This window comes from Aquila chrysaetos, chromosome 3 (genome assembly GCF_900496995.4).
Source record: "Aquila chrysaetos chrysaetos chromosome 3, bAquChr1.4, whole genome shotgun sequence".
Taxonomy (NCBI): domain Eukaryota; kingdom Metazoa; phylum Chordata; class Aves; order Accipitriformes; family Accipitridae; genus Aquila; species Aquila chrysaetos.
This window is the reverse complement of record NC_044006.1, coordinates 16694140-16721722: the sequence shown is the minus strand read 5'-3', so window position 1 is coordinate 16721722 and position 27583 is coordinate 16694140. Positions and strand designations below refer to the sequence as shown.

General features: G+C 55.9%; 1 protein-coding gene across 17 annotated transcripts in view; it reads right to left on the bottom strand.

Annotated features, from left to right (window-relative positions):
- The window catches only part of EPB41L1 (erythrocyte membrane protein band 4.1 like 1), a 72091-nt gene extending 44739 nt beyond the window's left edge, over positions 1-27352 (bottom strand). For 7 of the 17 annotated variants that reach the window (XM_030009155.2, XM_030009163.2, XM_030009165.2 and 4 more), the window contains exon 1: positions 27219-27344. The gene's annotated coding sequence lies outside the window, so the exon portion shown is untranslated. Of the gene's footprint in view, positions 1-17626; positions 17677-27218 lie in introns of all 17 variants that reach the window. The other 10 variants (XM_030009167.1, XM_030009169.1, XM_030009168.1 and 7 more) reach the window with 4 other exon arrangements.
- Positions 27353-27583: the final 231 nt, after the last annotated feature.

Here is a 27583-nt window from a genome sequence, read left to right as displayed (position 1 = left end):
CTGCACTGCAGGGTGCACACCAGCCCAACCCAGACCCCCCCACTAGCACTGCCCACACTGGGGTCCTGCCACCTCCTGCCACCGCAGAGGGCAGGACACGCAGCGCTGTGCCCCTGGGTCCCACAGGACAGTGTGGTGCCCCACTTGTCGGGGAGGGCTCCAGGGGCCTCCCACACCAGACAGGCTCGCTCCCGCCTATCCTCACATTTTCCAGTTTGTCTGGGGCAGTACTCCAGTGCCTGAGGTCCCCAAAGACCCCCCGGGCACCCCCAGACCTGATGCAAAGCTCGCCAGGAGATGTGCTGGCCAGATCTGGGGCTGTGGCAGGCACCCATTGGGGGGAGTACCCCACTTCACCAGACCATAGGGTAAGCCTCAAGGGCAAGGAGGAAAGGGGTCCCCAGCCCTCCCTACCCACCCTGGCGGAGACAGGGAGGGGACAGGCCATGCCACCAAGCCTGGAGGAGCAGGAGCAGAGCTGCCCCAGCCCCTGTGCTGCCCCATGCCCACCTTCACAAGCCCCACATGCTCCAGGCCCCCCTCTCCTCTCCCATCGGCTCCCCACCAGGTCGCATCCCCCAGGAGCTGGGATGCCGTCTCCCCTCAGCCCTGCCCCGGCTTTGCTGCGGCACAACGCGAGAATGCCCACACACCAGACCACCAGTTCTCGGGAATGGATTTACTCCAATTCCCTCCTGCTTAATATCCTTTATCCGTCCCCTGTTTGTCTTTCAGCAGCAATTAGCTCTGCCCGGGCTGCTTTCCCTGCCTGTTTTATATTCAGGATGTATATATAATGTATGTACAATATACATTAATGTAGCACCATCACCACGCGGTCTAACGCGCCATGCACCATCACTTCAGAAGGTCCGAGTCCCAAAGCCACCATGATGCCGGTCCCCAGCCGTGCCTGCAGTGACCGGCACTGCAGTGCCTGCTCCTACACCTGAGTCCTAAAATATACGTACGGCATAGCTGGATTCCAGCTGCTGCGGGGAAAACTGTAACTTGGAAATTTCCATGCTCTGAAGCATTTCACAGATACGCAAAAGGACCAACAAGGTGTCAAGGAGCTTGAACAAGTCACAGGGCTGAGCAGGAGCCAGAAATAGCAACCAGAAGCCTGGGTTACATGTGCCAGGAAGGACCACAGCATGGGCAGACAGACACCCCCCCCATCAGGCTGCCCTGTAGCAGAAAACAACCTTCAAATTATTACCTCAGTGGAGATGGATGGCAAGAGGTTCACGGCCTTGAACAACCTTTCTTACCTGACTCCGACTCTACTTTGCTAAGAAAATACTTCACTAGTCTCACTTCAATACCTATTTGCAAGCAACAGCATTTGTATCCCTGCAGAGCTGGGGAGAATCCGTCCTGTGGCATCCAAGCGCCTGGACGCTACGGACACCCAAACTGGGGACAAACAGAAAACTCCTCAATGACTTGCAAAATGCAACCAAAAAAACCACTGTCATTAGGCTTCAGCTTGCTGCAGGGCACGTAGTCTACAAAAATCCTTCAGAAGGAAATCAGAGGCTGGAAAGCACCAACCTGGACACACATGGACTGAGGACACAGTTCTTCAGCCTCCGACCCACCTCTGAGCTACAGCACCCAGGACGGGGCCCAGCCTCCCGAGAGGATTACACCTGTGGGCAGTTCTGACAATTTACGTCTCAGGTTGAGGGTATCTGAGCCCAGAAAAGACATGGAAAGATGCCCAAATAATATTTTTGAAGCATAACAACAGTACTTGTCCATCATCCTCGAGATGGTTCAGAATAGCTCAATGGATTTACAGTTGTGCCAGATGTGCTGGGGGTAACCTGCCTCCCACCAGGAAAAGGGAGGCAGGTGACCCCCACTTTTAACCTGAATTACAGAAACACCTGCTCAGCAAGGAGCCCCACACCACAGTTTACAGGGACCAGAGATGCCTCCCCATGCACGCATGGGGAAGAGGGAGGTTGTCTCATCCTCCCTGCCGGCTGCCTGTGACTGAAGCAGCATGCCAGGACATCCAGCCAAGCAGGTGACTGTGCTCTTGGGTTGGGAAAATGATGGTTGGATGCCGCCACGAATTCACCAAGGTGCCAGGGTACCAACCTCTGTGCCGCGGCTGCTGCCAGGGAAGGGACCAAAAGGTGGAGACCCCTTTGCAGGCAGAGCACATCTCTCTCCAGCTCGGTGCTGGCGTACCTCACAGCCAGGCTCGGGAAATGCTGATAAGATGAGGGAAAACATCTTCTCTCCCTCCTCTCGCGCGGCTCTCCTTCCAGACAATTAATTTCAGCCCTGCACCAGCCCGTGGCTGTCTTGCAGCACTGCTGTGAATCATCGGTAGTGAAACGCTGACTCACCGAGGTGAGCTCTGGATGCGGCTGACGTGGGAGCCCTTGTCCCTGCGGCCTCCTGCAAGTGAGCTCCTGACAACCCTCCTTCAGGTCCCCACACTGCCTCTGCGAGCCCCAGGGAGGCCACAGCAGCCCTCCACTGCAGCAGGGAGATGATGCTTCAAGAGGTCATTTAATCCCACTCAGCTCAACACAGGGAGTAGCTCCATCCATACCCGCCTGACAAGCCTTTAATAGTCTCCTGCAGTGGAAACTCCTCTCCCTGCATCACTGTGCCAGGGCTTTATCCTCATCACATTAGAGAGGGATTCTCCAGTATCTCACCAAACCTCCTTCCCTGTAGTATTGGGCTGTGGTTGTCCCTGTCAAGGAGCCAGGGCAGAACTCCTTCTGCCCTTCCACTATTTCAAGTTCTGCATCTCCCCACCATCCCCAGGTCACCACGACTCCTCCATGGGAACAGCCCCGCAAAGAGCTGGTGCTAGCAGCAGCTCAGCCCTGCAGAGGAGAAGGCAACACCCGCAGTAGCTCACTCAGCCCAGGGACAGCAACCCCCTGTGGCCACCATTCAACCAGCAGGGCCTATGTCCACCCAGACGGGAAACAGCAGGGCCTGTGTCCACCCAGACGGGAAAATGCCTTCTCAGGTCCATCAGGTTCCAGCCTTGGTTCTTCCCCGACGTGATCTGGAGGCCCTCAGAGAGCAACAGGTCTACAGAGCCACTAAACCAAGGCAAAGACAGCTGCCCAGGGAGGTCCCTGCAGGACCAGCCCCAGGAGCTCCTCTCTGCTCAACCCTGAAAGAGCAGAAAACAGCTGGCAGAGGCATGGGCAGTTGGGCACTGAGTGCTGCTGGGTCCAAACCAAAAGCATTCTGTTCCTTCTCCTGCCATAAGGGTCTTGACTGTGCCGTGAGGGTCTAGTCCACGTGCCCTTGCTGCCTGTAGCTGGATGGACCTTGGGGTTCATCTTGTCTCTGCCTGGCTCCTGCAGATCCCTGTTAGCCAAGACAGCAAGGCTTTGCATTTGCAGCACTGAGATTTGCTCTCTGGTGCGTAACCACAGCTTTCCAAGACCCCTCAAGCCCACATACTTGTCTCAAGGCCCTTCTCTACATTCCCTCCTCATGTCCTGCTATTTTCTCTCTATTCCTCAGATCAGTCACACAGATGGATGTTTTAGCATCCAAGTCTTTTTCCAGACAACCACAATCTATTCTGATGTTCTCCATTTACAGTAAAGCAGTTGCCCCTTCACCTCACACCAAAGGCATCCTCCATTTCCCTATGACCTGGCTCCTGTGCCCAGCAAGCACTTAAACATGCACACAACCAGCAGGACTAAAGCACAAGAACACGGGCACCGCATTCCACGGGCACTGGGAGAAGCTCTATTGCTCACCCATTCCCTGCCACTACCATCCACCTCATCCAGTCCTCCCTGCAACCATGAGGTGCTTGCAGGCATTGTCACTCCATCCACCCATGAGCCTTGTACCACACATCCATCCACATCACTGCATACATGTGTAGTCTCACGGCCACATTGCCCATAACTCACCCTTTTCCCATCAGCTCCGAGCCTGCTCCCTCCCACCCACTTGCCGGGAGCATTTGAAAAGAAAATGTCAGGCCAACACACCATGATGTTCTCCTGCCCAGCAGGATGGTGTGAGCTCAAGTAGGTCACACTAGGAGCATGAAGGACAGTGTGAGTGTTCCCTCTTCACCACAGACACCTTTCCCGTCAGCTTGTGAGCAGACATCGCCCTCGCCCAGCTGAGGTCTGCTGCCTTGTCCTGCTAACCAGACCAAGGCTGGCCCAGCACACAACAGCACAGCATCAGGGGGACCCAGTCCTGCCGCAGCTCCTGCCTTCGGGTAGGGAAGATCCATGAGGTTTGAACCTGCTAATGGAGGAGACCACCAACAACTAACCACAAGAGGCTGCTTCCAGTGAAACTGCAGGGACACATCAGCTTCTGTTCCTCCAGCAGAGATGACAAGTCTAGCTCAGAGCCTGCCTGGCAATGGAGGGCAGGAAGGTGTCATCAAGGCTGTCTGGACCAGTCCCTTCCTGAAGACAGGCCCAAGCCTGCCCTATCAGCAGGTCTTAAATCAATGTAGGGCTTTGATGGCTACTTCAGACACCTTTGTCAGGAGAGGTGTTTGCTTTCCAGCCCCAAGCAAGCCTGGCAAGCTTGGGCTGTTGAGTTGCTGTGCTCTGCAACCATTGACCTGACCTGGAGTTCCTGAGGGATGCTGAGCTGGGGAAGAGGAGTCAAACCCAGGGCTGAAGCAGCCGTCGAGCACCACGATGAGAAGTAGACAGTGGCTCTTCATTGACACGGTGCATGACAGCCAGGCTGGAGCTGCCAAGCGATGAATAGGGTCAAGTGGGGAAAAATATGAGAGTAAAGGTAGCAAGGATGAGATGATCCCATGGCAACACACTCATGTGAGCACAGCAATCCTGTGTAACACCTCCACGAGCTTTGGGATCCACCACGTGGAAGGAGCCCACAGCATGGGGCTCTCCCACCTCTCTGAACAGGGCTGGCACAGCTGCTCTCCTGCAGCAAGCTCAGACTTAATTGACACTTGTTGAATCTGTGTTTGGGCAATTATGTATTTATATTATGTCAGCAGTTGCCAAGAGCCCGGACATCTGCTCGCTCATCATGCGTGAGCCAGGCAGTGCGGAGACATTTGACCCCAGAGCAGGATGCTGGGCTTTTGCAAACACAGCTGACAGGCAGAAAAGTGCCTCCCCTGGCACAAACCGCACTGTCCTCCACCAGCATCACCTTCGGGAGATGGGCAGAGACCTGCTGCCCACAGTGGCATGCCCCTGCTCCAGGGTTAATAAAGCAGCCTGAGCTTATTTTACCAAACTACAGCCTGGAAACTGGGCTCAGCTCCCCTGCGGCTCCAAAGGCATTGTGCCATGGGTCAAAAATTAATCATGAGAAAGGAGGGGGGGAAGGCAAATTTAAGAAGCCACCAAGTTCACAGGGAGGGGGCAGGGCTGTCCCCCAAGTCAGCCTTGAGTTAGGCAGCAATGGCAACTCACCGCCTGCCCGGCTCAGCTGCTAGCATCAAAAGCAGCAGGGCACAGTCTGTCCTGAGAGACCAAACCCTCCTTCCAGCTTGCTCCCTCTGTGCTTTGGCCCCAGCCCTTTTAGCACCAGGAAAAACCAGGGAAGAGGAGCATGACCTCTGCTGCGTCCCGGCAGGAGGGGGGAACGGGGCTGAGGGACCTCCTCCTCCAAGCCTGCCAGGATGCAAAAGCAGCATGTCCTCCACCCTGCTGCCCTGCTCCCACTACGCACGGTGGCACAGGGTCATTTTGCAAGACCTGGGCAATTTGGTGCCATTTTAAACAAGGTTTCACTCCTACCCTTTCGAGTTACACCTCCCAGCTGAATAAATAATTCCAGGAATAAATTGCTGTGACCCCTCACAGCACACAGCTTGGGAAGCCAAGAAACACCTTCCACACATTATTAACATGCAATTGAAGATCACTCAACCAGTGGGTCAGGAGAGCGGTGATTCAGCTCTTGCAAAAACACCCCATGCTTCTCCAGATGAAAGTGCAGCCCAGACACCACCCAGCAGTGAGATGAAAGAGCCAGCGCAGACTGCAACTCCCAGCCACCCCTCATCCCCTGGTTTGCTCTCCCTGCTCCCAGAGGCCCACATGAGCATGTGGGATGGGACTGGCAGCACCAGCCACGGCATGCTGTGTGCCATCGCTGAGCCCAGACGCTGCAGCATCATCTTCTTGGCAGGCCACAACCCACCTGCTTAGCACTCTGGGGATTTCTTTGCTTTCCTTGGCACCCACAGGTCCCTCCAGTCTCACCTGTTTTCCCCTCCAGAAGCCAAGTCCAATCGATGCCCTTGGCCATGCCAGGGCTCTGCCTGCACCTGCCCAGCCCGGCCAGGGCAGCAGCTCTGTGGTCCCGCGGCCTTTGAAGGTGCCAAAGGACCAACGCTATTCCACAGCTCTCCGGTTTCAGCCCAACTCCCTCACATTTCAGCTCCCTCCCCCTGATGTCAGCCACTTGGTAGCACAAACAGAAATGCCTACCTGTCACCAGCCAGCTGAAAACCATCCCCTGCTCTCAGGCAGAGCCACTGCTGCTGCTCCCCAAGAGCTGTCCCTGCTGCCCACCAGCCACACACCCCAAAGCATCTCCAAAGCAGCTCAGCAGGCAGATACAGGCAGGCGGCGATGGCCACCTCGCTGTCTCCTTGGGAGGAGAGCCTGGTGGCAAGGCTGCACTGTGCCAGCACCATCGCTGGCTCTCAGGGACAGAGGTATGTCTCAGCAGGGAATGGCTCACCAGTCCCCTCCCTGACTGGGAACAGCCACACCGCCATGCAGCACCTTCATGCCAGTACAGCCATACCGGCCTGAGGGCTTACAGGGACCCCAAAGCGCAGCCCAGAGCACAGGCTTCCACTGGCAGCATGGCAGCTCAGCCACTCGGGAGCAAAGGGCGCAGCGAGGACAGATCCTTGCACCAGGATCCAGCTGCAAACCAGGCAGCCCCCGTGCCAGAAACCGTACAGCCACCAGCAACCCCACCCTGCATCATCCTCCACTGGCTGCCCGCACCCTGCCCGCTGCTCCAGGAAAGAGCCTGGCGGGTGTGGAAGTTCATTAAGGCTTCTTGCAAAACCAAAGGCTGCCCAGCTTGCCCCCTCTGTCACATCAGGCAGCCCTGTAAAGCCAGGAATGTGCCTCTTCCAGGCAAATGCATACCTTTTAAAAGGCATGCTTGTGCTGGCAGCACAGTTCAGAGCACACTAGGAGCAGGAAGACAGGGGATTTATGATATGACCATGCCCCCAGGGCATTCAGCTCTTCCAGCAAAGGTCCAGCAAGAAGCACTGGCTATGGGCAGGAATATTACAGGAGAGGGCAGGGGAGAAAGCAGGTTCTTTAACATTCAGCACACAACATCCTCCGATGCAATGGCACATGGTGAATCAGCCCAGGGGGGTGCACTGAAGGGTTTAAGCCACCATCCAGAGCAACCTCTCCGTCCTCTTGCCCCCGAGCAGTCATCAACACAGCTCCTGCCCACAATGCAGGATGTCATTTGATCCAAAGACTTTCCAAGTGCCTTACAAACACCCAGCCTTGGGAAGGTCTTAAAAAAAAAGGGACCCAAGGCCACAACTTACCCAGGCAGGTTTGCAGTCGTCCTGAGAGACAGCCCTGAGTCGGGACACCTGTGCAGTGCAGCCACTGACACCTCCCCAAACCCTTCTGCACCACTCAGCTTCCCGTACCACCCTGACCGCCCCTGTCTTGACACAGCCACCACCTAAGGAGGACTGAAGGTACCCAGGCTCCATTGGCACAACTGTTCAGAGGGGAAACATGCTCCCCCAGCGTTTCACAGCCAGCCCACCCTGCATCCACAGCCCCCAGCCCAGCCAAGGGGCTGCACATGAGCCACACGGTGCAGGAGCCTTGGGGGTCCCCACTTTTTGCCCTGCTTCGCTGCAAAATGGCAAAATCAGGCAGGGAAGCAGCAGAGGTAGAAGCCCCAAACAAAAGGGTCAATGGAGCTTCAAGACAGCTTCCTTCCCCAAGGTGAGGGTGTCAGTGATCTTTGGCAGAAGAACCCCAAATCAGGGTTCAGCGGTGCCCACAGACACTCTGGGGTGCCCTTCTGCCCTGGGACAGTGTGGTGCAGCCAGCAGGGCGGCAGGACATCCCACTGTGCTGCCTGGGGAGGATGCGGGCAATGCCGGAGCAGACAGGCAGCGGTGCAGCGGCTGGTACCCAGAAAGCTCCACCTCTGCTGGTTGCTTAGCAACCAGCATCCCACAGGAGCCACCTTGCCCGCACGTCCCTGCCAGCAGCTCCAGCTCTGCCTCAACAGCTCTGGCAGCAGAGGTGAGACCAGAAACCTCCACCTGGTATCTGCCAGGTTCCTCCTTCCCACTGAAGCACTGGGGCCTGGCAGTGCTGGGGACATGCTCTGCTGCTGTCCATCTGTCCCTGCACCCCATTGGCCCCCACATCTCAGCCCCCAGCCTTGCCTCAGACCCAAGGCCTACAAGGAAAGGGAGCAACACTTTTAGATGAGACAGAACTTCCACCCCAAGTCCAGCTGCTGCCTCCAAAAGCTGATAAATGCTAGACAGGGAAAGGAAAAGGACAAATGCAAACCACTTCATGCCATCTGAGGCCATCTCAAGCAGCCAGCCCAGCTGACTGGGAATGAGCATCCCCCACAGCACCACACAACCTGCTTTCCCAGGGACACCAATGCATCTGAGCACCCCCCACGCTCTGGTCAGCATCATCCTTCACAGCTTCGCTCCCTCCTAGCAAGTCTCCAAGCTGCAAAGGGCAAGTCACAAGCCTCAGCATCACTATGGCTTCCCAACTGATAGAGGCCAACGTACTTGAGAAAATCCCTCCAAACACCTCAAAATTCCTTTGCAGGGAAGAAAATGCTACAGGTTCACAGGAAGAAAAGCAGCAGATCAATAAGTGAAACAGGCAGGAGCTGGAGCTCAAGGAAGAGAATTGTTCTTGCAAATGTTTTTTTGGACACTGCCTGCAATTTATGCTGCTGTTCATCTTACTTCTGAGCGAAGACAGATTAGCTGGCTGGAAAGAGGAGCAGGAAATTGCTATATTAACTGTGGAAAATCAGCACTGGAAAATAGACCTTCTAGGGCTTCCTTAAACTATCCCCAGCACTGGTGTCTCTAGCATAGGTCTGACCTCTCATGGGTCAGAACCAGAGAGCAAACCAAGCTTTTCCTTCGACTTGGAAGCTGAAAATCTGATTAATCATCAGTCCTGCAAGAAATCAATGCGACCACAAGCACATTGCCCCAAAGACTCATTAAAAAAGCTGAGGGGCTTCCATGAACTTTCAACTCTGCAGTAACAGCCTCCTTACAACTTGGCATTGGGTGCCAGCATCGCAGGAGGCAAAGGCTCCATGCATTAAAGTAGCCCAAGATACCCACAGTTGGGACTCCAGAGGCTGCTCTCCCAATGGTCTCCATCTTCCCTTGCACTCCCACCCAGGCCACACTGGATGGCAGGGGAGATGCTACCAGCTGGCATGGCCCGGCATCCCACGCCCAGCTCGTTCACTGGCATCAGCAAAACCAAAGGTTTTTCAGGGGAGTAGAATATCTTAGGTGAGTTGGGGGTTTTTTGGTTTCTTTTAAGATAAGGGAAGGAGGTACTTTATGCAACAAAATTACTACAACTATAGGATTTTTTTAAAACAAACAAAAAAAACCCCAAACCTCCATTCTTCTTTGAATGCAGGTTTAATAAGGCACAGAGAACAAGGCACAGAGGACCGGTCAAAGGCACCAGCAGGGCCAGGGCAGCAACCAGGAGCCACAGCAGGCTGCTCTGCTAAGGCCCACGCTATGCCCCCTCGTGCACACAGGCAGCCAGCTTCTGCTAGAGACCAAGCCGCTGACACCCCTCCAAGTGCTGGCTTGATCTGGTCCTGAGACTACAAACAATGCCACCGCTTGGGATTTATTCCATTGGCTTTATATTATTCCCAAATACAAAGCTTAAAATTCCTTTTTTTTTTTTCCCCCCCCCCCCTCTTCAACTGAAAGTTAAAGTCTGATTTACCCCTCAGGTGCAGGCAGGTCTCTGCCAGTTGCAGGCAGCAGCATCCCACTGCACGCAGGCAGCTGGGTGGGTGCAGGTCCGCTCCCACTGCCCAGACTCACATCTGCCAACGCTGTGCCCGCAGACCCCATGTAGGAATCCAGCTCAGGTATGACACCAAGTTTGCCACTTAATTTCAACCCTTTTCATCCCTGGTACCACTCCTCCACTTCCACGTGACCAGATGCCAACCCTGCCAGAGAGGTGGCAGGAATCAAGAGTCATTTAGATGATGCATAGATATAATCCTGAACAGCTGTACAAATCCATGCCAGGGTCAAAACTGGGAGAGATGCACGGAGACCCCCCAGCTCCCACTGCAGAACTGCTGCAGCCTGGTGTTCTCCCATCCAGCATCCTCCAGGCCTCACCCCAGGGGGGGTCCCACCACACCAGCCAGCCTCCCAGGCACAAGGCAGACATCTGGTAAATAAATATTGCTGGTTTTCCCTTGCTCTCCCCCAATTCTTCCGTTTTACCTCTTGGACAATCCTGAGCAGTTGTTTTTCTCGGCTGTTTAATCTCTCTCCAGCTCCCAGACGATGTACGCTTTGTGCCTGCAGAAGCTCATCTAGCTTTGATGTGTCTCATATTCTATCCCCAGGGCAGGTGACGGGTATTCAGGGAACTTGGACAATTAAAGACAACAGAAGGAAGGGCTGGAGAATTTAAAAAAAAAAAAAAAAATTAAAATAAATAAAGGGGGGAAAAAAAAGCAAACCTGAATGAAGTCTCTCCTCCCCACTGCACCCAAGGGCAGAGCCCCAAGGTGGGCAGAGCCCATGGTAACCACCAGTGCCTCCTGCTCTTGTGCTTGGAGAGGAAGGTCCCAATCCAGGCACCCTGGGCACAAAACCCTGCTCCCAGCACAGGAGGGTGCTGCAGCCAGCCTGAATGCAGGGAACAGGGACCCTATTGCTGCAGCCGAGCTGGTCCCACCACAGCACAACCCAAGGGAGAAATTTGTGTCCAGGAGGTCCTGGACACAAGTGGCTGGCAGAGGGGGCAGCACTCCCTGGCACATGACTTGTGCCTAGCAGACCTGGGCACAGGCTGGTGCGGCTCCTGCCCTCCCAGCTAAACCAGGACAGCCTCAGCCAGGACTGGGAACACAAAGCCAGTGGCAGCTCCCAGGCAGATCCAGGCTCAGCCAGATCCATCCCACCCTGACCCCTGTGTCCCACACAGCCCAGCCTCGCAGCAGGGCTCCTGGGCATGGAGCAGTGAGTGACACCACAGCTGCCACGAGCATGAGGCTCCAGCACTCTCACCGCAGCATGAGGGGAACAAGACAGACATGCCTCTTATACCCGGCAGCCATCTCTGATGGGTTCACTGCTTCCCAGCGTGCCCTCCCGACGGCAGGCAGGACACCCGCAGCCAGGAGGTAGGTGGCTGGGGGGAACAGTGCGAATAGTGCAGGCAACTGCCGGAGGATGCCCAGGGCTGGGTGTGCAGGAAGAAGGCATGGTGGTCTTGCCTGGAAGAGGTGTTGGATGGCTGACGACCATGTGGGGACGCAGGCAGGGCTGTAGCCCTGGCAGAGAACCGACACGCTGCACCCATCCCCGGGCTGGCACGGCACCACCTGCCTCTGCTTGCCAGTCCCTGGTCACTCCTCAGGAACCTGAAGGTGGGCCATGACAGGTGCCTTCTAGAAAAGGAGAAAAGTCTAGACGTTCCAAGAGATGGGGCTGCCTGTCTTGGTCACAAGGAGGACAAGCCGAGCAGCAGGAAGGTCACTTGCCACCCCAGACAGCCTCTCACCCGCCACCAGCATCACCCCACCAGGGCTGGCACAAGGGACCCACTTGGAGATGGCTCTGGAGTGTGAGCCCCTGATCCATCCCAGAAGCACCCACATTTGTCCGGCTCTCCCCAGCTGGCCCCGACTTTGGGGCATCCATCCAGGGCACTGGTGCAGCCCCAGCCACCAGGAGCCACTGGTCTGGGGGCTCTCGGGAGGAGGCAGCAAACACACCACTCAGCACTGCATCCCTTGCAACAGCATCGGGGACAGCAACTGGGGCTGTCACTGGTCGCAGTGAATGGGTGGGACAGCAATCCGCCCAGCATGGCCGCAGCATCCACCAACGTCTCCGTCTCCCCGGCAACCTGGGTACCAGCGCCTTCTTACTTGCAACTGAGTGGTCTTGTGCAGTAAAAGCCAGGCTGAATCCATAGCAGGATTACAGCAGCCCTCTCCTTCCCTCGCTCTCCTGCCCTTTCCATCCAAAATTCATCATTAAAACATAACCTTGCGGTGAGGAACAAGAAGCATCACGCCAGGGTCACGGGGAGCGGCAGCACTCCTGCTCACCCCACCAAACACCACCACCATGGGGTTTACCAGGCCCCCCTGGGCTTTCGGCTGGAGGAAAGTGGGACCTGTGTGGCAGCTGCATGCAGAGTGATGGACACTGTCTCAATGCTGGCTACCTCAGATGGCCTCCATTACTTGCACGTGGGAGCAGGATGAGCATCCTCCAGGTGACACCAGTGGCAAGGAGACCCAACCTCACTCTCCATCCAGCACATTCAGTGGCCTCAGAGGCTCTGAAAGCTCCTCACTGCAACACAAAGCTCCCTCCGGTGCCCCGCCAGCTTCCCCATCACCCTACCAAGCATCCTGCCTTCTTTGCAGGTGGAGAAGGACACAAGCCAAGACCCGAGTTCTAGGGCAGCATATGGCTCCATGAGAAACTGGCTTTTTCCAGAGGTCCCTGAGCAATGCCACAGCAGAGAAAATACCGGCCATGCTGAGGACCCTCTCAGCAGGCTGAGATGCTGTACACAGCAGCATGACAAGGACCCAGTCCTCACGGAAGGAGCATCCCCTGGGGAGGCATCAGGGAGACAGGTGAGCACCAGCACCCCGGACCTGCACCCTGGATAGGGCTGAGCCTTGCAAGCTGCAACGAGGGGAGCAGATCATGCCCCACCGAACCTGTTGGCCTCCCATCGAGCATCTCTCAGCACCTGCTCTTGTAGCTGATAAGGATGGGAAGTGGCCCAAACACTGTTTAACCCCTTCAGCAATAGGGAGGAAAGCAAGAAAGGAAAATCAAAAGCCTCTGTCCCAGAATAAAGGGGACAGCAGCAAGGGCTGTAGGGGAGCCGGACTGAAAGAAGTCCAGAGAGGTGCCACCACCAGCACCCATCTGTTGGAATATGATGCCCCAGAGCATACCGACGCCAGGGCCAGGTGCTCTCCCACACATGGTCCAGCCTCTGCATCCACTCTTGGGAGTAAGCCCTGCAGATCCCCACCCCACACTGTGCCTGCTCAGATGCTGCCTACAGCTCCACATCCCTTGGGTCCTGCTGTGCCAAAAAAGCTGCTGAAACACCAGTCCCAGGTAGCAAGTCCTCCTCCGCACGGATCTGAGAACAGACAGGTCTTCCTTTCCACCCAGCCCCGGTGGGATCACCAGTTTAGCAAGGCAGGATCCCATCCCAGCCCTTCACACTCTTGGCCAAAACCAGTGGTGAGGGTGGTACATCACGTGGGAATAGAGCTCTCCACCACACTGAGACCTGCCAAGGACTCAGCGCACGGCCACTGGAGCAGCAAAGCTGCATCTTCCAAGGAAAGTCCCATCTCCTGCCACCCAAGCAGACAGTGCCACACGTCAAAGGTGGGGAAAGATCACAGCCCCAGCATGGCTCTCAGGCAGAGAAGCCTTCAACAGCCAGGCAGAGGGGGTCAGAAATGGGTGGGCATCCCAGCTCACCCCAGCTGTAACACAGCACAAGGGAAGCCCAGCTCCTAACTGACATGATGCAAAAGAGGTTAAAAGTATCAGCCAAAGCAAACAGGGTGTTTGGCCAGAAGCCAGCCTTTCTCAAGCTGAGTTAGAGGGAGCTGGCAGCTCTCACCAGCCTTCAGGGCACGCATTGCCACATACCGCAAACCTGTTTGCTCAGCCCAGGCGCCAAAGCAGCTGGGGTGGCACCCAGCAAGCTTCATTGACCAAGGCATGTCTCGCAGCGAGGACAGGCCCCAAATCAAGAGGAAAGTGCACCCGCAGCCCCGAGCCAGGGCGGGGGGAGCAGGCACGGCACTGCCCCAGCACCCGCTGCAGCCAGCACTGCCACCGAGCAAACACCCACCCCACAGCAGTGCCACCAGCTCCCGCCAGCTGTGCCAGGGGCTGGCAGCAGTGCCTGCCCAGCCAGGGTCCCACCGCTGCACGGGGCAAAGGGCAGGGAGGAAAGAACAGCTTCATCCTCCCAACTACTATGTAAAACAGACTGACAGTGTTTCTCAGGCAAAAGGTGATCTGTGCAGCATCCTGGGCCAATTCTTATAATAAGGAAGTAATCCTGCCCAGGCTGTTGGGGAGGGACCTCAGCAGCTGCTTTGTACTCATCTTCACTTTGCAGCCATTAGAAACTGTCCGCGACCAGAGTTACGGGGCTAAACCATCTCAGTGCCGCATCCGGACAGCCCAGGGGGCTCTGCCTGGGGGATGGGGCTGCCCTGCTGTGGAGCTGGCCGTGCCCCGCTGGCCCCATGTGCTTTTTTGGATGTGGAAGGGGCTGCCCAAGAGACGCCATGGCCAAATGGAGCAGTCAGGCCAGGTGGGGACCAGGCTCTCCAGAGAGACACCAGGACCACCAGCACTGCAGCCATCCCTCCCCTCGTACTCCAACCCTCATGCAGGGATGGCACCAGCGTGGAGCGTGGAGCTGTTCTGGTGCAGCAGAGGGAGGGAGACTGAACCAAAGGCTGCTATGGTTACAACCAGTGCTCTTTGAACCCAGTTCACCCAGCTGCAGATATGCCCCGTGGCTGGCCACTGCAGAGCACCAGCAAGGCACCTCAGATACACACCAGAAGCAGGTAGGGGGTGTTGCAAACCGTGTGGACCACCCATCACCAGGGATCACTCTTCCTCAGCCAGCGACAGCAGAGAGCAGCTCCTGTCCCCACTCCAGGTCACTCGCTGCCTCTGCAGCAATCACTGCTTGCTGACAAAAGCAAGCAGAGTAAGATAGAGACCATGGGTTCAGCTGTCTTGTGCTGGGATGTAGCAACCAGGCAAGATCATCTGCTTTAGTGTAAGAAGAACACAGGACCAGACACCCTGGAAACCACAAGGCCAGCCCGTAAGCAGTGTGCTGGAAGAGGAGAGGAGCTCGAGTAGGTGAAGAGCTCCTAGAGCAAGGGGCTCGGCCCTGCCTTGCCCCATCTTCTCTTTCTTTCCAAAGGAAGGCCCAAGCTCTCTTCCTACAGTCATCGTCTTCTGATCTGCAGCCCCAGAAGAGCCCTGTTTGGGGTCTAAAGCAGTGGCTACAGAGTGCCATTTTCCCCAAGGTAATGGTCACATCTTGTGCACCACTTCTGAGGAGGATGGAGTAGTTCAGTTGGAAGGGACCTACAACGATCATCCAGTCCAACTGATGGATGACCATCTCCTCTGAGCAAGCTCCCAAGGAGCCAGTCCTTTCCCTTCACCCCTGCCTACCAAATCCCAGCAGCAAGCCCTTCATGATATCCAGGAGGTAGGATACTACATCAGCTGTTAGGGAGCTGTAGAAAAACAGAGAAATGAGCAGCTCATCAGCAGCACAATCACTGTGCCACGACCGGAGTGTCACCAACCCTTCCAGAAGCGGGGGCACACCTCCCTCAGCACAAAGCAGCAACTAGCCCAGGCCGTGCTGGCAAGGCTTCGCTTGCCCAGACTTGCCAGGGAGCTGGGACCTGTGGGCAACCGGCACACGGCTGTGCGAGTCTGCTCAGAGCACACAGCCATGAAGCAGTTCTGCTGTGCAAGTGCTTCCCCAAGTCCCCGGTGCTGGCTCACGAGACGCAACTGAAAGAGGGAAACATGAAACCAGACACCCAGACCTGGGCCACCGATCCCCATCTGCACCCGGGACACTGAGGCCACTAGCAAAAGCAAGGGGTTGGCTGGGTACCAGAGGTCATCACAGAGTGGTGTGTGTCCTCCCACTCCCTGTGACACCCCAGTGTGGGGAACCCAACAGGGACTCACTCACACCCCCATGCAGGGGCAGAGCTTCCTGCCAGGCATCGCCCGGGAGCCGAATGCTCCCACATCGGTGGTGACTGGTGCTCAACCTCCCAAGCAGCCTTCCCTGCGCAGAGCCCCAGAGCAGAAGCACACAGGCACCCCACACCATTCTGGAGGGAAACTGAGGCACGTAGTGATGCAGGATCACATGCAATCCACCACTGAAGTTGGGCCTGCATATCTGCCCCCACCAATTCCAAAACTGGTCTTCCAGCACCCAAACTCCAGCATACAGAGACAGGACAAGAAACCCTGTCATCCTCCTTGCTTTCCCTACAGACACATGCCTGCGGACATGGGCAGAGCTGGCATCCTGCCAGACCCGCAAAGAGCCCTCCTGGAGGGATGGTCTTGTAGCACCATTAGTGAGAAACCGCTCATAAAAAGTAACACGCTGCCCCGTTCCAAGCCAGAGACACCTCTAGCCCCAAGGAGCACATCGCAGCAGCTCATCACAGCCCTCAGCAAGGATGCGGATATCCTGCCCGCATCCAGAGCAATGCCTGCCTCTGCTCCCTTCACCTTGTGTGGACAAGAGCCAAACCCTGGTGAGCAGTGGGGTTCCACAGATGCAGTGAGCCTCATGGTGCATGCTGCCGCACGCTCCTGTCACCCAGGAAAGAGCCAGGACAGCGGGGTGCAGCCATAGAGCTCCTCATCCCCAGTTTTCAGATGATGACACCTTGCTCCCATCTTGGGCCCAGAGCGAGGGTAGCACTGCTGTGTTGCCCTCTGCCCAGGCTCACCTTGCAGGTCAGGGAGTGAAAGCAGAAGCAAGACCTTGTCCTCCCAGCTATCCCCAGCCGCACACCATCTGCAAGACGCACGGAAGCAGCTCACATCTGGTTTCACAGGGATAGCACCGTGCAAACCTGCTGTGCAATGGGGCCCTGGAGCGGAGCAGCCCACTCAGCCGGAGGAACACCAGGGGTCCCTGAGTAGGCCTGGACCACCAAGCCCTTGGCTCTTTCAGGCATCCCAGCAATTTAATTCTGCAGCTCAGACCTATCGCTGCCCTCTCCCATCCTTCGCTCCCAGCTGCCCAGTGGTGCCAGCCTCCCCTGGACGTGTCTCAGGCCAGCCATGCCCAGCCCCCGGTGAGCCCAGGGACCTACGGCTTCGATCCACACCCAACAAAACACAATGGCTGGTTTGCAAACATGCCACCTTCCTTGAATCCTCCGCACAAAAGAGAGCATGGAAACTCAGCATTAAGTGTGATGTCCCAAAGTCGCTCTGTCAGCGGGCAAAGACTCAGGCAGCCAGTAGGAGCCTTTCTGTTGGCAAAGAAGCTGTTGCCCAACCCCTAACTAAACCAGGAAAAAATCCCAACACAAAGAAAGCCAGAACAAGCCCAAGCCCAGCAGTTTTGTGCTTTGGTGGTAGCAGGCCAGATTTCCAGTCCTGCTGGGGGTTTGTGGCAGACAAGCCTCCCTGCAGCACTGGCTCTGTGCTGAGCAACCCCTTCTACACTGCAAAACCCACTCAGCCTTATGTGGGATCTGGAAAGGAGAATAAAAGCTTTCAGGATAAACTCACGCTGCTTCCAGGGGCTGCTCTCAGCACTCCGCTCGGGCACAATTCAGAACCTGCAAAGAAGAAATTAGATTTGGTTGAAAAGAAAAGAAAAGAAAAGAAAAGAAAAGAAAAGAAAAGAAAAGAAAAGAAAAGAAAAGAGAAAAGAAAAGAGAAAAGAAAAGAAACCCTTTCCAGAGATGATGGCAAGTACATGGAAGGACATTAGCCAGGCACTTCATCACAAGATGGTGCCCGCACAGCTCGAGCACTGCGTTTAGACTCCATACAAATCTGCTTGCTGGAGAATGTAAGCTCCAGATTACGTTAGATGCCGCTTTACTCCCCAAAAGACTGATGTGAAAACAGCACCTTCTCACGCAGTCAGCCTGCCCGCTGCGTGCATCACGAGCCAGCTCTGCTCATTTGAGTGATAAAAGCAAATATTTACTACAGGCAGTGCTGCAGAACAAACACACCTCCAAGAAGTGAAACAGATACTTTCCTGGCTCGCGCCGCCAGGCACTACCCAAGTTCTCCTTTCAGGGCCATCTGTGCCACCCCACTGTCACCTGCCCCTCTGGCTCACCGGCGTGGCCCCTGCGGTAATGCCAAGGGCAACATCTGGTCGGCAGGACTGTTACCCCAGGTAATGATGCAGGTCAGTGATGAAGGACCCACGGGAGGCAGCCCCCCTCACTTGTCCATGGAGTGACCAGCAGCTCTGGCACACCAGGACTGAAATCAGCAGTTTTAGTAGGAACAGCCCCAATCCTGCAACAGCATTTTTAGAGCCATTTTTTAGATGACAACTGCATCCAATGGGGGAGGAAAAACTGCCCAGCAGGCACTACAGTTATGTGAAGGAGGAAGCACAGTCGCACAGCACAGCAAGGACACCTTGTTTTTCCAAGGGTTAATTTTCAAACATACCTTCAATAGGCAAGGACCATCCTCCCTTAAGCACAGAAGCAAAACAGGCAGGATGACCCGCCTATGCAAAGCACCCACCTCACCCATGGATTCAGCAAAAACCTTTCACTCTCCACAAGCAAACATCAGCTGCGCATAGCCTGACACAGCTTGTGCTGAGTGACACCGATCCACAGCAGCTTCCCCAAGAGCTTGCTCGGGGCATAAAAGCTGCTCCACTTTCCATTTGGACAGAGTCCCCAAGCAGCATGGTGACACGCAGCGATTGAGCCATGGCTGGGCAGTTACCATGTGGGGCTCTGGCCGTTCCCTCCAGGACCCACTGCTGTCCCCCAGGCAGAAAACCTGATGCAATAAGGCCAGGAGCTTCGGCACCTCCAAGGAAACAAAGTCACCTTTGAGCAGGGAGAAATTGCACCCCCAAATGATTTGCACGAGAGATATGGGAAGAGGGGGGAGTTGCAGCCACCACCGAGTGCATGGTCCTGTCCCAGCTCTCTGCCACTGTCACACAAGGGAAAGCGCAAGCAGGATGTCATTGGGTGGTGGGCACGCTCTCGTACACCCCTGCTCACCAGGGACAGATTCCTTTGCAGCCAGCATGTAGACTGGTTTTACTCGCTCAGCTGTCTCACTGCATGGGGAGCAGGGCTGGGATGCAACGGGGAGCACCCCTGTGCCCAGCCAGCCGACACCAGCGCTGGCTGCACCTGCAGCCCCAGGTCACACACACACACGCACCGCAGGGCCGGTGCCACAGGGCCTGAACACCTCCACGCCAGTGCCCAGCACAGGAGCTGAATGCATGCCCCGGTGCACGGCTCGCAGCTCTGCCAGACCTGGAAATGGCATTCTCCTGACCTACTCATGATTACACACAGAGCCTGTGCTGCCCACAGACCAAGCGATGCCACTGGCATGCGGAGGCTCCTGTCCCATGCCATTACCTATGTGCCCACACCTCTTGATCCCAGAGCCCATGACAGACCTCTCTCTCCTTCACCTGCCTCCTCGTGCAGATGCCACTGCCCAGAGGCTAACAAGCCAAAGGAGAGACAGCTCCATCAGGAGAAGAGCTCTGCCCTCTCCCAGCGGCAGGACGCATGAGTGTCCCAATAGGCCAAGCTGATCCGGAGAACGGACTCCAATCCAGCAGCTCCTGCTCCCACTCGCAGACAGTCACGCAAAGCTGCAGGGATCTGTGGGGCTCTCTCCCCTCTTCGGCGCAGCCTCCGTGGCCCTGCTCCCATTCTGCCAAGCCCAGCAATTTTTGTGGGGGCCCCGTGCAGCTCCCAGGTTTGTACACTCAGCTTTCTCCCATCCCAGCTCAAGGGCGAGTCAAGAGATGCACAGCAGAGACAAGCAGGCAGACACATGGGCAGGCGCAAGAGCAGCCAGCTTTTGATAGACCCAGAAGAAGGGGTATCACACCAGCAGCCCTGGCACCCAGGGCTCGCCAGGGCTGCACTGGGTTCCTCCTGTGAGAGAGGATGGAGGATACAGTCACCAAAGGCAGGACAGTGGCACTCAATCCTCCCCAACCTGCCTCTGTTAATGCTGCCAAACAAAGCCCCCGCACTCTCCATCAGACACCGACTGTCCCTCCTTCCACTGTGTGAAGCAGCATTCACCAGGGCTGGCTGCACCACAGCAGGTTCTGAGCTATAGACATTTTGGGATGCGAGCTACTGCATCAATTAATATCATATTAATGAAGTGTTCTGAGAATACAGGCAGTGGGAGCAAGACCCTCCCCCAACCCTGCTCACTTCTGCCTGCAAACAAACAGCTCCCCATAACACTCCTGCTAGCAAAAATCCATGCTAGATTGCATTGCAATCTCGTGCCACGCAGCTCTCCCCGGTGCCAGGCCGGTGCATACACCATCTCAGCCACAGACAGTGCCCCGGGCTCAAAAACACCCCACAGTGACCCACATTGTCACAACATCGTCATCGCAGTCATCCAGCCTGACCCTGATGGGGTGAGCGTGAGTGCTGGCTGTGGAAGCAGGAGCTGGGACACCAATGGCAGCCAGACGAAGGCTATGGTCCGTGCAAGGGGCGGATCCCAGCCAGCACCACTGGCAGGCTCAACCACTGGCTGGGGTTAGGAGGGAGCCATATGCTGAGCCCAGCTCACTCCAATCGAGGCCAGCGCATTGCAAAGACGCTGATGGGTCCAACGAAGGGCAAGGAAGGGGACAAGGATTCATACTGTCCCCTTCACGTGTCCACCAGAGCATGAACATAAACAGGGCAGGGCAGCGTGGCAGCCCCAGGGCTGCTTAGCCGAGGGCAAAGCATGACCGGAGAGAGGTCCAGATGTGCACAGCTCCACCTTGCACTGGGACCGTATCAGCTCTGGCGAGCCGAGAAGGAACAGCCCAGCCAGCGCTCAGCAGGAGATGACCATGGACCACAACACCATGAGTCTTCCAGGTTGCCCTGCCTATACACGCCGGGCTGCTGCAGCCAGCAGCACTGTGCCGGGGTGGGACTGAGCTCCAAAGCTCTTGCAGCAGCACAGAAGTGGCCAGGTGGGCTTACAGCGACAGTGAAGTTGCCACCAAAACACAGCACGGGCAGCCGCGTTTTCTCTATGACCTGTAGTACTTCCAACGGTCACCCTAACGTCAGCTGCATTCCTCACAAATGGATCACACACCAGACCAAGGTGACCAGCAGGTATTTACTCATGCCATACTACCAGAAAGCATTTTTTGGTTCCCTGAAGAAGAGCCCCAGTGAATTTGCAGAGGTAATGGCCCCTGCGTCATGTAGGCATGCATATACCCAGAACCAGATCAGACCTCAAAGGAGGTTTCCCTTGCTCTGGCCAGTTCACTCTGCAGGACCTTCATCTGTCAGGACTTGCAGTCTATCTCCTAAAAGGCAACACTGCTGAGAATTCAGGCTGGAAGTTTCCCACCCCAAAGTTCACCACCAATGCTGGGTTTGTATCCTTGTCAAAAATTGCACCTTCCCATAGCAAGCAGCAGACCCAGCCTTATGACCACACCTTAGGCCTTAACATAGCACCGCCCTCCCACTTTGAGACCTTTGCCACATCCCTCTCCTCATTGGCAAAGCAGAGACCCAAAGCTTTGTCAGGTGCCACGCCATCCCATGTTCAGCAGGAGCTCCTGCCAGCAGAAACACTGCCAGATCAATAGTGCACCTAATTAGAACACTTAATTGCTTCTCTCATACACAGGGGTACTGCTTCCCCAATAGGATCATTAAGGAGAAAAACCTGCCGGACCCCTCCCAGGACTGCAGCCTTCACCCGTGGCTACTTGGGTGGCGGTCCCGGGTGGGTGGGCAGGAGGAGGATGCGAAGGGCTGGTCCATCCCCAGTTCCGCCCCGCAGCCTGCCAGGGTCCGCACCTGCCTGCCCCTGGCCCAGCCAGGATGGCTTTCTGCTGGCACTCGCCCCAGCGAGTACGATTAGCTGATTACAAAGGGGAATGTGTCATTTAAAACGCACAATCAGATTTCCCGGCCCTTCTGCCCATAACAAAATGTCTCGTGAAATGGCTCATTCTGTTCTCCCATAGAAACGTGTTTCCCTTCAAAAGCCTGATACGAGGAGAGGGGGGGAAAAAAAGAAAAGGCAAAGCTAAAAATATCTTCTGAAAGATACCACGACAGCAACAGATTCACAGGAAAATGAGGTGGGAAGAGGGCTGTGAACGAGTTAAGATCCTGTTTAATCTCTCCCCAGCCACCTAAAAAATCCACCGAAGGCTGAAAGGATACCTCAACATTTCCTTTGTGCGAGAGATGACTCCACCCTGTGTTTTCCTCTCCATCTGATACTCAGGGAAGGATACCAGCACACATCCCCACTCTGCTGCCAGGCAGCAAGCGGGGCCCCGGCAGTGGGTTAGTAGGAGCAGAGGGAGGAAGGAGCCAGTGGGTGGAACCTGGCAGCAGGGCTGGGCTGTGAATCCTCATTCAGCATCGCCTCAAACGCAGGATGCATTTTACACTAGTGCAGCACCTGGTCCTGGTTTCCACCTCATCGCCAATACCTTGCAAAGGAGCATCAGTCTTTGGGACCGAGAAGGGGTCAGGGACAGCAAAGCCCAGTGAGATGGCAGCAGGGTCCAGTTATACCTGGCATGGCAGAGGGCTGGTTTCTGAAAGGGGGATGGAGCAGATATTAAACTGCTACCACATTTCATCTCCACAAAGAGGCCAAGTGCCCCAGTAAAACTGCTGACCTGCTGGCAACTGCAGATCTGCAGCTTCAGCCTCATTTGTCTCGTGTTTTGAGCACAATAGGGTCAGCCCAGTCTCCTCTGCGCTGTGATCCCTCTGGACCTGGGATGCTGCTGCTTACCCAGACCTGGCTGCTCCCAGACACAGCAGCTCCTGCATGGGGCAAACCCAGCCTAGGGCACTGCTAAGCCCCACCAAGGGAGCTAGTATTGCCCTCCGGAGGGCAAAAGACAGACCATCAGCAGAAGATGGAAAGAAATTCCTCTTCCAGAGCATTATCATCCAGACTTGAAGGCTCTGTCTGCTGCTCCTACACAGCAAACCTGGGAGTGTGCATGAGCATGCACACACTATAGGCAGCACACTGCCTAATTCTCAGCTTCAGTTCAGAGCACCCTCAGCTGTGTACTGGGACAAGCAGACATGAAGTATTCGTACCAAATCACCCACCTAAGGCTCTGGGATGAGTGCCCCTTTCCACACAGTCCCACAGCTCCCTGTCTAGCACAAGGAGAGCAAACCTTGGCTCCTGTCCCAGTTATACAAAAGCTCAGCCCAACAGCTCTTGGTACAGATGCCTCCATGCATCCCCAAACAGTTCACCTCTGTGGAGAAAGGCAGGGCAGAGGGAGCAACTATCATCCAAGACAAGGGACATCCACGGGGCCTGGGCCCAACATCTCGCTCTGCACCAGGGGCACGCTGTGGAGACAGGCGAGCTGCTGCAGAAAGCAGCCACTACTTCCATGGTGGAAGACGGTGGTTGCCCAGATCTCCTCCTCTTCTCTTTAAGGCACACTTAGGTCCTGGACAACCCACAAGCTTCCACCCAAGGGCGGGGAGGAGAGGAAAGATGGGTCTGCAGCCACAAGGAAACACTGCAATGTCCCCATCAAAGATGATCTCCTGCCATCATGCTTCCCATCTCCTGTAATCCAGACAAGGTGATTTGCATGAGAAAGACTGGTCTACTTGGCAAGCTGCCTCCCTGGCAGTAGTGATGCTCAACTTTATAGACCCAAATGGCACAGGGCAGGTGCTGGAAAGGAGCTCCCAAAGGAGACTGTCCTCCAGCTCCCACAAATACGTACAACTCCTTCCAGGCTCAAGTGACAGCACGAGCCAACAGTGAGCATGAGTCCAGGCTCAAACCCCAACATCCCCACACAGAAGGAGACAGCCAGGGGACAGCCAGGAGACAGTCAACCTTTGCCTCACAGGTCTCCCTGGTGCAATTGCCCCAGCTGTGACAAATCCAAACCTGCTGACTCAGAGCCACCCGACTGCTCTAATGAGAACAATAAGCCACGCAGCCATCACTGTCACAGCCTCAGCACAAGCACATTTTTAGATGCCGTATGAGAGTCATTTATTTGTAGCTGCACAAGTCTTCCGGCACAGGAGCTTCCAGCAATCCAGGACTCAGGAACCTCCACCGTTTCACGTTTCTTCTTTTGCATCTATGCTTAAAACAGAGCTTCAGACTCGGCTCAGACCTCCAAGTGACAGGCACCGCATGAAAGTCTACTATATAGCTAAACACAGGCCTTACAGACGCCCACGCTGATCTGCCGCAAAGCTTAAGCCCATACTCAGCCCATTTCCTTGCATACGCTTGCTTCCCCATCGGTATCCCAGCTGTCACTCAGGCGCCGTAGCACTGTGCCCAAGGCGGCAGGGAAATATCCCCTGTCCATAGCCAAATAAAATTAAGGCAAAGGACACCCAAGTGATGTCTGCAAGACTGGGCAGGAAACTCGGAGCAAGCCTGGGAACAGCCAAGCCCACTCCCTGCCCTTTAACCGACAGGTCATTCTCTGTGACTTCCTAATTTAGAAATCCTAATTAGCTATGGGAAAGTTTTCTTCTTTTAGGGACAAAATTAATCAGGCACCTGACTGGTCTGTCTGTCTCTGAAAAACTCCTCTAGTAATGCGGAAGTCAGGAGGAGCACTAGAGCAACGAGGAACACAGGCAACACAGAGCGACGCTGGAGTTATACATGGGACAAGGGCTCAGCACTGCCAGCAGAAAGCGTGAAAGGTTATTCTGCAAATCAATGAGAGCTCCAGCTCCTCACCAGGACCAAGGTCATCACCCAGAGCTTAACAGGGAGCTCAACTGCCTGGGGGAAGAAAATTGATTTTTAAGATTTTCCCCATTCTACAGTGCAGTGACTTCTTCAGCTGACCCAGCCACCCCTCCTGGCCACCCATAAACCACACGCCAGAAGACACTTAGCCTGGAACATCGTTGTGGTGGTCCATGGCGGCAGCCCAAGAGAGGGGGCCCAGCAAGCTTCCGTGCCTGCACTGGACAGGAAAGGTACCAAAGCCTTCACCCTCCACATGCCAGGAACACAGGCTCTCTTCTATGCTTATGCTTTTTGACCAGTAATACAATACTGGACTTCAAAAACCTTTTTTAGAAGCTTCCTCCAAAACAAAACATCTTCCCTGAGCACTTTAGAAAATGCTGATTTCTCAAAAATTGGTAAAAATAAAAATACTGGACAGTTCTAGCTACAACATCAACAAGCAACCAAAACAGCAGGGAAAGAACACATCACCTGCAGCTGAAGCCAGCCTACTGTCAGCACAAACACACAGGCTCTGCAGCTAACCCAGAGCTGCATCATACCCTCCCAGACACCCTGTACCCCTGCAGCCTAACCCAGGGCTCTGCTGTTTACGGTGATGTCTGGTTTAATGACTGCATTACCATCTGAAGTTGCGGCTAAAGCAATCAACAGAGCACAAGGATGGCGCGCAAAGAGGAAAGGAGACGTGAATACTCGGCTCCTAGCTGGGGCTGCAGGCTCCTAGCTGGGGCTGCAGGCGGGGAGGAGGCTCGCACCCCCCAAGGGACGGGTACATCACAGTCCTTTGACACCAAACATGGAGGTTACCCCTGCGTAAGGAGGGAACACTCTGGGAGAAAGAGGGTGGTTGCGGACCTGCCATATGCTACAACAGCCGGGGTCTGCCACAGCTTCCAGAACATGCCCTGCCTCTCTGCACACAGCAGAGACCGGGGTCCTCATGGAGAGCACAGCTCTGAGCACCCTGAGGAGACCCCAGCTCTGAGCACCCTGGATAGGTGTCCACAGACAGGCTCCATGCCTACCAAACCAGACTCTAAAAAAATATAATTAAAGAGTAATTCCCTTCTTGCAAAGATCATCGCCCAAACCCAGCCTTCTCTCAGCTCCAAACTTGCTTGATGGCAACAAGGGCATGCAACTGAAGGCCACCAGAACAGCTCTCCAGCCTGCGCGGCCATGGTCAAAGGGATCTGACACATGCAGAGTCGTCCAGCGGGCCGCAAAGGACACAGAGATCTGCAAGGCAGCCCCAAGAAACAGACCTTGGTACCAATGTGCTTCCCACATCTCGAGTTGTTTGGAAGCAAAAATCAGTTAGGACAAGTCTAGCATGAGAAAGCTGGAAGCAAAGTGACAGTTAAGTGCAGGAAGGAGACTGATGCATGGGCTGGTCCCTCTGGGGATGCTGGAGAAGCCACACCTCATCCACAGCAGCGGAGAGGGGGCTGATCAGGAGTCACCTCACACCATCTACAGCTGAATCAAACACAGCTTTTCCATCGCCTGCTCCTGCAACACATTGTGAATACTCAACCACGCATACCCAGACCATTGTTTGTCCACAGAAGGGTCCCCACCATAACACACTGAAGGCTGGGCATGCCAGAGGGAAACAATACCACCGGGGAAACAGCAAGAGAAATAGTGTTTTATACAGAAACCACTGATAGAGAAAAGGGCCACGCAGGTCCTCTAGTACAATCTCCCGGGTAACCAGCCTATGGAGAAAATGCTGAGCTCAAGGATACCTCCAGAGCCCACCTCCTGCCATATGACGATACTCCAAAAATAACCACAGAAATATGCGAGGACCCATTCCAAGTTGTTCCTGGCTCTCTCCACATTCTCCCTCTAATGTAAATCGTCTCCCTGAAATCACAGCCCGGCAGTTAAATGCTATTACGGCAACCCCGCAGCTCGGGGCTACGGATCCCTGGGGCTGGCTCATCCCGGCGCAAGGACCCGACCCGCGCTGCTGCTTCCCCGCACTCCGCTTTGCTCCTTCGCGAGTGGGAAGCGCGGGTTCCGTGTGTCCCCCACTTCCCCGTGACCGGCTGGACCCCCGTGGGGAGCCGCGCCCCGACCTCAGCATCCCGCCCCGCACGGCGGGCAGGGAGGCAGGACACGATGCGGGAGGCAGGACACGATGCGGGATGCGCTGCCCGCACGCCCTCCCCCCTCCTTCCCTCCCGCCCACCGTTGCCGAGAAGGGCAGGCCCGGCTTGGAAAAGCTTTCCTGCCTGCAGCCCTGCCTGCCTCTCCCTTACAGGCAGCGCACCTGGGGCTGCCGGCGCTGCTCGACCCCCCCCCCGCCGCCCAAAAAAAAAATCCCGCGGCTCGCCCGGGCTCTCACCTCGGCTCAGACCGCTCCGCCGCCGCCGCCGCCTCCCGGGCGCGGCCCCACGCCGCAGCGGCAGCTGCCCGCCCTGCCTGCCTGCTGCCTGCCTGCCCGCCGTGCGGCGGGAGCGCGGGGCGGGGCGCGGCGCTGCGGAGGGGGAGCGGCCGCTCCCCCTCCGCAGCGCCCCGCCCCACCCCGCGCTGCGTGGGAACCGCCCACGGCTATTTCCACGCGTGACCCACCCCCCCGAGACCCCCCCATCCCTGCAGAGCCTCCTCCTGCCACCTCCCCGTCGAGAATGGCAGCCCCGGGCTGAGGTTTGCTTCCTCAAGGAAGGAGCTTTCCTTCCGTGGGACATGTCGGCAGGTTTTGCAGCTCCT